At 48.2% G+C, this 12522-nt stretch overlaps 1 protein-coding gene and 1 pseudogene across 1 annotated transcript in view; one reads left to right on the top strand and one right to left on the bottom strand.

The window, feature by feature from the left end:
* LOC147688827 (uncharacterized) overlaps positions 1-12010 on the bottom strand; it is a 97768-nt pseudogene extending 85758 nt beyond the window's left edge.
* Positions 1-12522, top strand: part of ULK4 (unc-51 like kinase 4) — a 1855260-nt gene that overhangs the window by 1640120 nt on the left and 202618 nt on the right. The gene's annotated exons all lie outside the window — the stretch shown is intronic.

The raw sequence follows: 12522 nt of genomic DNA, 5'->3' as shown, positions 1-12522 counted from the left end.
ACAGCGAAACTGCGCACACTTACTAAACTCGTCATTTGCGGTTCATAGATACCAGACTCGACCATATTCGTGCGAGTCGAAAACACCACTTACAATTGTCACGGAACCTCAGACGCTCCTTTTGCCCTCATGTAGGCAAGCACTAGTCGGAATCATATTCGATATTCATCAGACCATCAAGATGTCGTTGTAGCATAGCTCTGTCCAATCGAGTCCCCTTGGTAACAGATGGTTGTCTCATACACGTTGTAGCACAGAGGCCACATAAGGCAGGACCACACTGCACACAAAGGCAACACGTGAACAGGAACACTAGCACAACCCCGATGATCATCAGAATCTTCCAACCCCAAGTCGATATCAGGCCCCAAAACCATCCAAGTAGTGTCCAATCCCCTACATCCACGTGTATGGATTCGGAGATCTTATGCAACTTCGAGATGGCTTGATAGACAGTAGGAGCATTATCTGGAATGAAAATGCAACAGCTCGAATGGATCACTTTACATACCCCACCGCGATCTGCCAAGACGACATCTAAAACCATACGGTTTTGCAACGTCATAAGTCTCTCCGCCTGAAGTTCTGTGGTGATATTACCAAGGGCACTGGCAGTAATATTAGCTGTCGATTCTACCACTCGAGTCAAATGTCTCAGGTTCCTACTATTAACCATAGGTCCCCAAAACGGGAGGAAACCCTTGAAAAAGTCTCCTGCCTCTTGACCGGCAGTATCCTCTTCGCTAATTACGCCTCGTACAACTCTAGTCTTATGATAATCGGCATCTACAGTGAACGTCGGAGGCAACAGATTTGCAACGAAACATGAGCCCATGAAGTCTGCGGGCAACCATGTGTATGCACGATCATGACAGATAAAGTATGTACCCTTGGCAGCCAGAAACACAGGGGACGGGAACATTGGCAGAACGTAACTTTCAGTGCAAGCACTTGCTCCAAGTGAGGCTTGCGAACCACGACCCACAAGACAAAGACTACCAGTGTGGGGTACGACCCATATTGGAGGCGAGCTTTTAAGCTGCTTTTCATTAGTGAACATACTATATTCCCCTCTACTTAGGACCCTATAGGCTTGTACCTCTTCTTTAGGGATAAGAAAAGGATCATGGATCTCATCTTCCATATCCTCTATTGCCATCGATAGCAGCCTCTGATACGAGGTAGGACCAGAGTTGGGGGAACGTTGTTCTTGAGTGGGGTGGAAACCCAGTGCGCTTCGAAACATTGTTTGGAATGCTCGAGCTGACCCTTGGGAACTATACGGTAACACCAGATATGGAATTCCCTTACCCGTAGTATGTGGCATCAACCCACACACCCAACAATTAGTAGTGTTAACCACTAACTGATGCTGATGGAGGAGCTGAATAAAGGAATTGTTGCGGAATTCTACACGTCTAGCCTGTTCGTGTTCCGGTAACATGTGAAAGGAATGGGGAGAAGCAGTAGAAGTAGTAGAAGTAAGGTTAGGGTAAGGAGTAGGAGTAGGGGTAGCAAGTAAAAAGTAAGACATAGTGTAATACACCCCACCCGCCAAAAATGCAGAAGCAGTCAAAAACAATACAAACAATTGGAATACAAAACATTTAGTACGACTGAGTTCCTGCAGCTGGACTCTATACGCCTGAGTTCCTTCCAAATCATTCAGCTTCGAAACTGCCATTTCCCTACGACCGTCCGCAACGTTTCTTGACGCACTTCGTTCTGTGCAGCAATAGTCAATCCCCAGGAGTTCCTAGGAACCGACGGCCTTTAACCTAGCGTCAAGACCTACTGTCCAGAAGGAAGTACGCGCGCGGCCCTACGGCCCTCAATACACAATATGTATATATTTAGCACAATATTTCTCAGCTGTGGAAGGAAAAAGATACAAGAAAGAAGCTTGATATATGTACAAAACAAGTTTCAATGATACGAATGTTCAAAATTGATCATGGGAAACGAGGATATTGCAGTTATCAATTTCAGCAAAGCAAGAAAATTTTTATTTGTCCTTAGTGTGAGACCGCAAAGAATATCGATGTTTCCCGGGACGTGTCTGCTCGTCGAACAAAGGATCCGTTGAAGAGACAGCGTCCTGCTGATCAGTTGGTTGATTTGGTCTTGAGTCTTTTGCTGACAAGTGTTCAACAGTGGCTTTCTGCTGCGTTGAGGATTCTCCAACAAGCTGTGCGTCGCTAAAAGGTACAAACGCCGGCAATGTCTCTGTTTCTGTTGACGCAATGCCTTTCCTCACCCACGGGTCTGCCGGCAAAGGAATAGGGACTCGCTTACAATGGGTAGCATGTACCCAATTCTTCCGCCCCTCAAGACGAACGGCAGTCCTCGTGGCCAGGAGCACCTGGTAAGGTCCGGTGAAACGGGGGTCCAGATAGTTCTTGCGTGAGAAGTTACGAGTAACCACCCAATCCCCGGGCTGGAGCTGGTGGCCTGGACCCTCCGTCTGCGTCGGCAAGGCGTCGTAAACCTGTTGATGAATTAACCTCAGTTTAGCAGTCAAGTCATGTAAGTAATCAATCAACATCGGATACTCAAGATCAACGAATATTCCTGGCCTAGGAACCCCCCACACATTCGCAGGACGGCCGAACACTATTTCATAGGGACTAAGCCCTATTCGGGAGTGTACAGTCGCCCTAGTTGACAGTAATGCTAGAGGCAAAGCGTCAGGCCACGAAAGTCCAGTCGTAGCCTGAATCTTCGCTAGCTTTAGTTTAAGGGTGCCATTGTACCCTTCAACCAACCCAGCTGACTGGGGATGATTGGCGCTGTGGAATTTTTGATTAATTCCAAGGCCCTTACACACACTCTTCATCACACTTCCAACAAACTCACTTCCGTTATCTGACCACACGACTCTAGGCATTCCGTACCGAGGAAAGTATTCCTTCAGTAGGATTTTCGCAGTAGACAAAGCAGTATTATCTTTGAGGGGATAGGCCTCGATCCATCGGGAGAATGCGCAAACCACAACCAGAACGTATTTCAGGTTATTGCATCGCTCCATATGGATGAAGTCCAATTGGATCACCTCAAAGGGATACGAAGGAGGAGCAAAACTGCCAGGGGGAGTTGGGGTTCCTTTGCCAGGATTGTACATTATACACACCATACAATTCTTCACCAAACGTTCAGCACACTTCGTAATTCCATCATTCTTCCACACATCAGCCAACAACTTGCAAATACCTTTCGCGCTAATATGTGCTAACCCGTGTGCCATTGTCACAACGGCCAGTACATACGCATCAGGCAACATCCATTTTTTCTGATCTGACAAATCAATCCAGCAACCATTCACATCCAACCTTCCCGTACTTTCTTTCCACTTCATCTTTTCAGTATCAGTGGCCTCATTCTGAATCGCTTTCACACTCTCTATAGTATCCTCACACATACTCGATTCTGTAGGCCACCTAACCGAACTCGTCACATACATTCGAGTGCTAAGGTTCCGGGCAGTCTCCTTAGCAATCTCATCTGCAAACGCATTACCACGACCAACATCATCCGTCACTTTACGATGCGCACTACACTTAACAATTGCAACTTGAGCAGGTAAAGTCAATGCATCCAAAAGATCGTTTACAAGCTGGCCATGCTGTATTTTCGTGCCATGTGACGTGAAGAAACCACGCTCTCGCCACAACCGTCCAAAGCTATGCGCTACACCGAAAGCGTACTGACTATCGGTGTACACATTCACACGTTTCCCTTTTGCTAATACACATGCTCTAGTGAGAGCAATCAGCTCTGCAGCTTGGGCAGAATTCTGATTCAATCTCGCAGTCTCAACAACAGTATTCAACGTTACAACAGCATAAGCAGTAGTCACATCACCATTCGGCAATTTAAAACATGACCCATCCACATACAGAGTGCCCTCCGGGTCTTCCAATGGGGTGTTTTTAAGGTCCACTCGACCTTTTGTTTCCTCCTCTGTCCGCAAGTAACAGTCATGTTCTGCTACTTCATCTGACTCTGCACTAATTGGTAACAAAGTTGCCGGATTTAGGACATTACAACGTTTTATCTGAATGTGGCTTGCCAAGAGCGTCAATTCGTACCCAGATAACCTTGCACTCGTCAAGTGCTGAGTTTTCGTTCGATTCAAAAGAGTATCGACTGCATGCGGAACCATCACCGTAAGCATATTATCCATGACCAATCCTGCTGATTGTCGGATGGAGACCGCAGCTGCCGCAGTTGCTCTCAAACAACTCGGCAATGCTCTAGCTACTGGGTCTAAGGTCGAGGAAAAATATGCACATGGACGTTGCTTACCACCAAAAGGTTGCGTTAAGACACTCAAAGCACAACCTTCCCTCTCGTGAACATATAACGTGAACGGCTTGCTGTAATCAGGGGTACCTAACACAGGAGCCGAACACAATGAATCACGTAATTCAGAAAAACTTTTCTGACATTCTTCCGTCCATGGTAAAGGAGTTGAAACATCCTTGCACGTAAGAGCCACCAATGGTTTCGCTAGCAATGAAAAATTAGGAATCCACTGCCTGCAGTACGACGTGATACCTAGAAAGGCACGCACATCTCTTTGGGTTTGTGGCACAGCCATTCGCGCAATCGCTGCAATTCTCTCTGGGGTCAATCTCCTTCCCTCCTTTGACAATAAGTGACCTAGATAGGTTACTTCTTGACAACAATATTGGAGTTTAGAAGGTGACACCTTGTGATTCAACTCACAGAGATGTTGCAGCAACGACACCGTAGCAATTTTGCAAATGTCCTGAGTATCAGCAGCCACCAATAAGTCATCGACGTATTGGATTAAAGCCGCACCAACCGGCAACCTAAACGCATCCAGTTGACCCTTCAAAGCTTGACTGTAAATCGATGGACTTTCACAGTAGCCCTGAGGAGCGCGTTTGAACCGGAAGCTACGTCCACCAAGAGAGAAACCGAAAAGGTCCCTGCTCTCTTCGGCAATCGGGATGCTGAAAAACGCATTTTTCAAATCAATCACCGAGAACCACGAAGCAGTAGCTGGAATCAGAGTCAGTAGCGCCGTGATGTCAGGCACAACAGGGAATTGAGGAACCACAATTTTATTTACCTCCCGTAAATCGATAACAAAACGATAAACAGGCGGTTTGGTAGGATCAGTACGTTTAAGAATGGGCAGTACAGGGCTGTTGCACACGTTTCCCCGAGTCTCCTCAATAACATCTTTCTCGATCAAATCATAGATGATCGCTAACAAAGCTCGTTCACCATCAAGGGAGATACGGTATTGGGGAATACGTGGCAATCGCACATTCGATTTCAACTGAACAACATAAGGGGAGATATCAAGTAGGCCCACATCATTTGGACCCGTCGCCCACAAAGACGCAGGAAGAGAATCCAATTCCGGTGGAAGCTTATCGAGAGACAAATACATGGGAGAGACTACTCTCTCTCCGAACGTAAGCTTTACACCCGCAGGAGAACAATACAAAGTTGCATACAAACGTTTAAGCAAATCCAGACCCAAGAGATTTTCGCCACAACCAGTGGTTAAAATCAACGGAGCTTCGAGCTCACGAGGCCCAATTTTAAGGGGCAAAGGGTGTGAAACTGGATTGCTAACGGGGGCGCCAGAGAATCCAACGGAAACATTTGTTAAGCCAGACAAAGGTGCGCCAGGGAGTTTCGAATGCATGATAGAACTTTTCGCTGCACCAGTGTCCAACAGAAAAGGCTCAACGACGCCCGATGTAGCAACTGCGACGTAAGGCCCTCTCTGATCAACCGGAACTGATACCACTCCCTCTCCTTGTCTTTGGCTGTCCTAGTAATTACTATCGTCAGTTCCCTGATCGACGTAATAATCGTCTACATTGTACTGCGCAGATCGTCCTTGCGATGATCCACGTTGATCGAAACAGTTATTAGAATTTGATGAATTGTCAGAACGGTCATTCTGAGCACCACGACCTCTACCACGTGATGCATTCTGTGAACCACCACGGCCTCCTCTAGATGAATTACCACTATTACGGTCATTTAAAGCAGGACAATCAAATTTAATGTGTCCCTCCTGTCTACAATAAGCACATTGATTGTACCCTAACGAAGATCGCTGGAAAGAGGAATCATTACGCGGCTGCGATCGATTCGATTGCGACTGTGATCTATTCTGTTGAGACGCATTCTGATTAGAACGCGGCGGATATGCTTGTTGCAACAACACTTTAGTTTTTAGCTCTTTCGTCTTTTTATCAGCACGGTCAGTTTCCTCTTTTTCTCTATTTTCGTAATATTGTGCCGTAGCCAATATCTGAGCTGAGGTAGAAACGGCCCATGCACTTTCTGAATTCTTTAATTTATTGCACAAGTCGGGCAATAAGTTCGATACGAATTTATCCACAAACAACCGTTGTCCACCCTCAGTACCCATATCCTGTCCACTATGATCAACGAATGTTTCCTCGAACCTCGTGAAGAAGTCTGAGACACTCTCATCTTTCTTCTGCTTACAGGCTGACAACTTGTCCCAATTTACCCTCATAGCTGGCATAAGCGTTTTCATTAATGTAATGATTCGCTGGGGAAGAAGTTCAATCAACTGATCGGGTTTAGTAGCAGCCACTTGTCCAGCGTCTGCCGCTGTAATGGCATTCCAATCACCACCTAATTCATTTGCGTGATCTTGGTGACGAATCTTAGCCCATACCGGTTGCGGTACGACATTGCCAAACAACATGTCGATATCGGCAAGATTCATTATCGTAGCGTCTACGAGCTGCGATAACTCCTTATAATACCCTGCAGGATTTTTGCGAGGATCGGGCAAAGTTTGTTTCACCTGAAGCACTTCCGATCTTTTCCATGGGAGGTGTATCCACACTCTCTGGAAATGTGCCGGAACTGGCTGGGCAGCATTAGTATTATCAGCTGGTACCCAAACCGGCGGAACTTCACGCATAGGATATTGGCCAGACCCGTCTTGTTTTTCAATGTCCTCAACGAACAATGCATGAGGAATAGGAGCGGGACGAAGAGATAGCAACCGCTCAATAGCACGTCGGACATTAGTGTCGACTATCAGTCCAGTTGCGAACTGAAGCCGAAGTTCAGACAGGGCGGTCAGCACCTCGTCAGGCGCATAGGCCACTATCTGATCATGTAAGAACTTGCACATTTCATCAAACACATATCTCTGAGTTGGTATGTTGAATTGATCAAACGTTTCGAGGACAACACGAGGTGGATTTCTAACAGGGTTTACCATCCAACCCATCGCCATATTGTATAGCGCAACACGTTCTCTATTAGCAGGAAGCTGGCTACGTCTCTGAGGACCATCAGAACCAGCAGACCCAAAAACAGGTCCGAGCGACTGAAAGAAGTTTGTCACACTGGGAGAATCACGGTTACGAGTAGAGGGACAAGAATAAGACACAGGACTAACAAGAGAAGGAGTAGAAACATTAGCAACAACAGGGGTTAACAACACAGGAGCAGTAGCGTGAGCAGTAGCGGGAACAGGAGTATGTGGAAGCGGAGGAGCAGTAGGAATAGAAACAGGCAAAGGAGCAGGAACAGTCGGAAGAGCGGGTGCAGGTTGAGGAACTGGTGGAGGAATAACAGGTGGAAGAACAGGTACGGCAGGGACCACAGGAGCTGCGATACCCTGTACGTACGGAGGTGGCGACTTCATCAGATAGGACATTAAAGAATCCTCAACTGCCTCTTCCTTCTTATCCGACTCCGTAGGCAAAGCAGGATAGCATTTATCTATGGACATACGCTGTAGCCTCTCAAACACTTCCTTATCCTTATCCTCCTTATCACGCTGAAACTGCTCAGCTTTCTTCACTATGGTAGCAACATTATCTCGCTCACTACGTTTATTCTGTCTGATTTCTTTCTGTCGGGCTTCTTTGCGCCAGAACCGAAAGGCATCAAACATGGCCGGCCTAGATTTGCGTTCGAACAACTTTATTTCCAAATTATCTAAGATCGACGCTTCGAAGCTACCGTGAGGTGGCCAACGAAGATCGCCGTCTTTCTTTGTATATTTTATCCAATAATCGTTAAAAGCAATCGGGCCTAGCCCATGTTTGCTATATAAGTCATAAGTAGGAGTTCCAACCGGAGGTATCGGACACGAGTCCTCCAGCAGGGAATCCGCACCACAAGGTCTAAAGCAACTGAACAAAGTACTGCGACCAGGCATCTTGCACACTAGCCGAGTTTCACAAACTTCAAGGGTTACGGGATTTACCAAGTCCCAGCAAGAACAAAACCCTCGGTCTTTGGCGGCTGCAGTCGTCAAACAAATACAACAACAAAGTACGCTAGCAAAGTGTCACCGACAAAAACACTCACACAGCGTGTACAACAAAAACACTCGCTAAAGTGTTTACAACAAAGACACCCGCTAAAGTGTCTACAACAAAAACACTCGCTAAAGTGTTTACAACCAAGAACTCTGGGAGCGACCCACAAATACTTAACTCAAAGATCAATGGCGTCCTCAGGAAGGCCCGTCAATCGTCTCGCTATACCAAGGTCTACGCCAGGCGCCAAAACAGGTCTACAGTCAGGGCAGCAGTCCGTCGCAGCCGTTAGGAGGCGGGAATCTTCGCGGGAAAAGTCTTCGGGCCACTTATTTCGACAACAGGATCGATGAAGCGGGGTGCACCTTCCCTCGGAGATTTCACACGAAGTTCCTCACGATCGTCGGGCTTGGACCGGTACCACTGATGCAGCCCCACGTTGGGCGCCAACTGAAGGACTGGGTTCTTTTGGACCCAGCGGTGCCAGGGCACAACACCTGAAACCTTCGTGGGTAACCTGCTCCGGCGTACAAGTCACAGAGACACGGGACACTTCCTTCGGCGTCAAAGAGTCAAGGTTTATTTACTGCAGGGAACACAGAAGTCACAGGAAGTACATCGAGTGTAGTTCGGGGAGACTGCTTCAAATTGGTTTTGTGGATCGCTCCTTTTATACAGTTTTTACCCATAGGATAACATGATACACAATAGTTTACAACCCGGTTCCCACATTTAGCTCTCAGAGGGGTCGCTTTGGTCACTTTGAAACACATAAGGTCCGGAACATAAGTGCGGAAACATTTGGCGGTTCCCAACTGTAAAAACCCATCTTCCCACCATTAGCAAATTCCAATCAGCAGTAAAGTAGATCGAAATAGGAACGAAGACAGGTGCAGAGGAAGACGGAGACAGTGGGGAGATCGGAAAGGGTGTAAAAGGGGAGGTAACGAGAAGCACGAGATACAGGCATCAAAGGGACGTGCCTAATGAGATGCACGGCTGAGACAATAAGTCCGTGCGGCAAGATGAGCCTCGAGCGGCGCCATCTGCCTTACAGCAGCAACCCCCTCGTCATAAAGACACTTTCAAAGAACATGTGTCTTCCGCAAATATCTTGGGAGTCCCAGGGTCGCGAAGCGGACAGCGTCCGTTCGCTGGCTACTTGAGGGCAAGAGACAAAATGGATGCCGTATCTAAGATGGAACCCGTGGGTACAGATGAAAAACCCACGTAACAAACGAACGGTTTAAGTTAGCACAGCGAAACTGCGCACACTTACTAAACTCGTCATTTGCGGTTCATAGATACCAGACTCGACCATATTCGTGCGAGTCGAAAACACCACTTACAATTGTCACGGAACCTCAAGGTCCTCAGAGGCACCGCGCTTAAAACCTTTCAAGACCTCAGTACAGAGTTCAATATGTCCCGCACCCAGTTCTTTCGCTATCTACAGTTTAGGCACGCTCTGGCACCCGCGCTAGTGGGCTTGACTACGCTACCCGAATTCAGCCCGATAGAGGCAAAAGTCTTTATGGGGGATTTAGAGGATCGAAAGATATCCAAAATATACCAAACATTAGTGGCACACTGTTCTTCGGATCTACAGCCCTTGAGAGATCGCTGGGAGCGGGATGTGGGAGAGCTGGAAGAGGAGGACTGGCGGGAGGCTCTTGAGTCCCCCAGGGGAGCAGTAATAGCAGTCCGTTTACTACTAATACAATTCAAATACCTGCACCGTGCTTATTATACCAGAGAGAGATTGTGGAAGGCAGGGCTGATTGAGTCCCCGGCGTGCTTGCGATGTTGTCATGAGTTGGGCACCCTTTTGCATACAGTGTGGGAATGTAGTGGCCTGGCGAGATTCTGGAAGGGTGTGTGGGACTGTTTGTCGGAGGTGCTGGGGTGGGAGCTCCGTCGCACGGCGAAATTGGGCCTGCTTCATGTGCTTGAAGGGGTGGGCGGGAATGTTTACAAGCGACACTTGCTGCTGCTGGGACTAACACTGGCCAAGCGTGATGTGGCTCAGGCCTGGAAGAACCCTTGGGCTCCCAAAGTAGCCGGGTGGAGGAAAGGACTGGACTTTTGCATGGGACTGAAGCGACCGGTGTTCGAGGCCAGAGGCTGTCCCACAAAACACTATAAAATATGGAAGAGATGGGCAGACTACAGAGGATTGTGGCTGGAGCCCCCACCGCCGCCAAGGCGCGAGGAAGGGCAGATATAGTGGGCATATTGAGGCACAGTTATACCCATGGATGATTGTATACTTACCCATAACAGTGGTGGAGAGACGGAGTGTTGCAGGAAGAGGGTGGGGGGGAGGTTGGGTAGTTGGGGGGGGGGGGGTTGGAGAGTAGAGGGTATTTTCAGTAAATGTATCGCACAACATGAACCGTGATTGTAGTCACAGCCCCTCCGGGGTTCGGAGCACTGTGGATGTTTATTTCTGCGATTCAATAAAACCAGTTTTGGAAAATATCACTGACATGCTTGGACCTGTGCCCATTTGATAAAAGAATGCCCCACAATCCAAATGGTCAGTTCCTTCGATTGGGGCCCAGTCACTGAACCTGTAACGAGAAAAATGAATTGAGATTCAATCAAAAGAGGATGACACATGTGCCTGCTCTGCATTCTGCCATACGTAGCGATGGTAACAGTCTGAAGACCAACCCCCCCAGCCGCATTATGTCCCCCCGCGTCCACCCCCTGCTATGGGCTTCTGTTGCAGCCCCGATCCTGAAAGAATGTGTCCCATATTCCGCCCCATCCACCCCAATACTGCAGAAAGCCTTCTGCAACACCATGCGCAGCTGGTAATCCGTTACTTACTTCCCATTAGCGAGCTGGAAAACCGCCTCCGGCCCAAAACCTTTTGGCAAAGCTCGCCATCGCCGCGCCCTCTTAAGGGGACACGTCACGGCTGGCACCGCCGCTTCCAACCTGACCCCTTTTCCTAAACCCCTCTGGTCTGTTTTGGAGCTGGCCAACGTAATATGTATTCCTTCATCCTCGATGAACACATCCTCCCACCGCACATCGTTCCTGACCTTGTTGCCCAGGAGCTCCGACACCCTGAATGCCCCAAAATACATCCATAGCATAAGGGTTGAGAATAAACAGGCCTCAAAATCATCCCTGCAGACTCCCCACCCCCTCCCCCCTCTTCCTAGCCCAACCTTCCAACATCCTCCTTCCCAACTCCCTCGCTGTCGGAGTGTATCCCCACAGGAGTTACCCCATGAAAGCAATGCCTGCCAAATTTCCGGCAATGGTAACTTTCGAAAAGGTCCTTGTCAATGAGTATCAAAATAAACTGGATTACATCCTCCGACCAACGCCAAACCTCCAGAGGTTTACGGCTCTAGATGGAAAGAAATCCCTCCATGGCAGTTGATATGCCGCCCATGTAGAAGCCGACAGAGAGCCTAAAACCAGTTGTAGCACCCTATGTTGCCTACATACCAAAGGTGATCCAGCATTGTGGTCGGTGTCCTGTCCACCTCCTTGGCCAGCCCACGGAATCTCCCCCACTGTGAACGAGAAAAAGCATCAGCTATGTCATTGTTCACACCTGGTATATGCAATGCCCTGAAAGCAATGTCATGTCTGAGGCTGCCAAGCACAAAAACCCGCAGCAACTTCAGAATTTTCTCATCTCTTGTGGACTGTCTGTTAATGACCTCCACCACCGCCATGTTGTCTACCCGAAACAACACTTTCTTGTGAGCCAACTCTTTGACCCACAATGTCAATGCTACCAATACCGGTAAAAGCTCCAGAAAGGCTATGCTCCTCCCCCATGCTTCCAATGCTGTGGCCAATGCTCAGCGCACCACCTGCCCTGTCAGTAAACTCCAAAACCTTCACCGCCTGCTGCATCAGATAATATCTGCACTGGACCTCCTCCTCCCTAGCCAATGGCACACCATTACAGGACTGTAGAAAAACTGTCCACCTGTGCAAATCCTCCTTCACCCCTGCTGATAGGCAAACATGGTGGTGAGGTAAGTGCTTCCCTGCCAACGCCCGCCCCAATCGCCTGCAAAAGGTCCTTTCCATGCTCTGACCACCCTGCATACAAAGTTAAGATGACAGAGGAGCACCCGTATGTCCTTCACTGTCACCTTCTGCTTGGACTGCATTCCATCTAACAAATGCAAAAAATGTTCCCTCTTGTCATCCGGCAAGCGAGCCCGCATTGGCACAG

Source organism: Lissotriton vulgaris, chromosome 10 (genome assembly GCF_964263255.1).
Source record: "Lissotriton vulgaris chromosome 10, aLisVul1.2, whole genome shotgun sequence".
Taxonomy (NCBI): Eukaryota; Metazoa; Chordata; class Amphibia; order Caudata; family Salamandridae; genus Lissotriton; species Lissotriton vulgaris.
The sequence above is the reverse complement of the archived record's forward strand: the minus strand, read 5'-3'. Positions and strand labels throughout refer to the sequence as shown.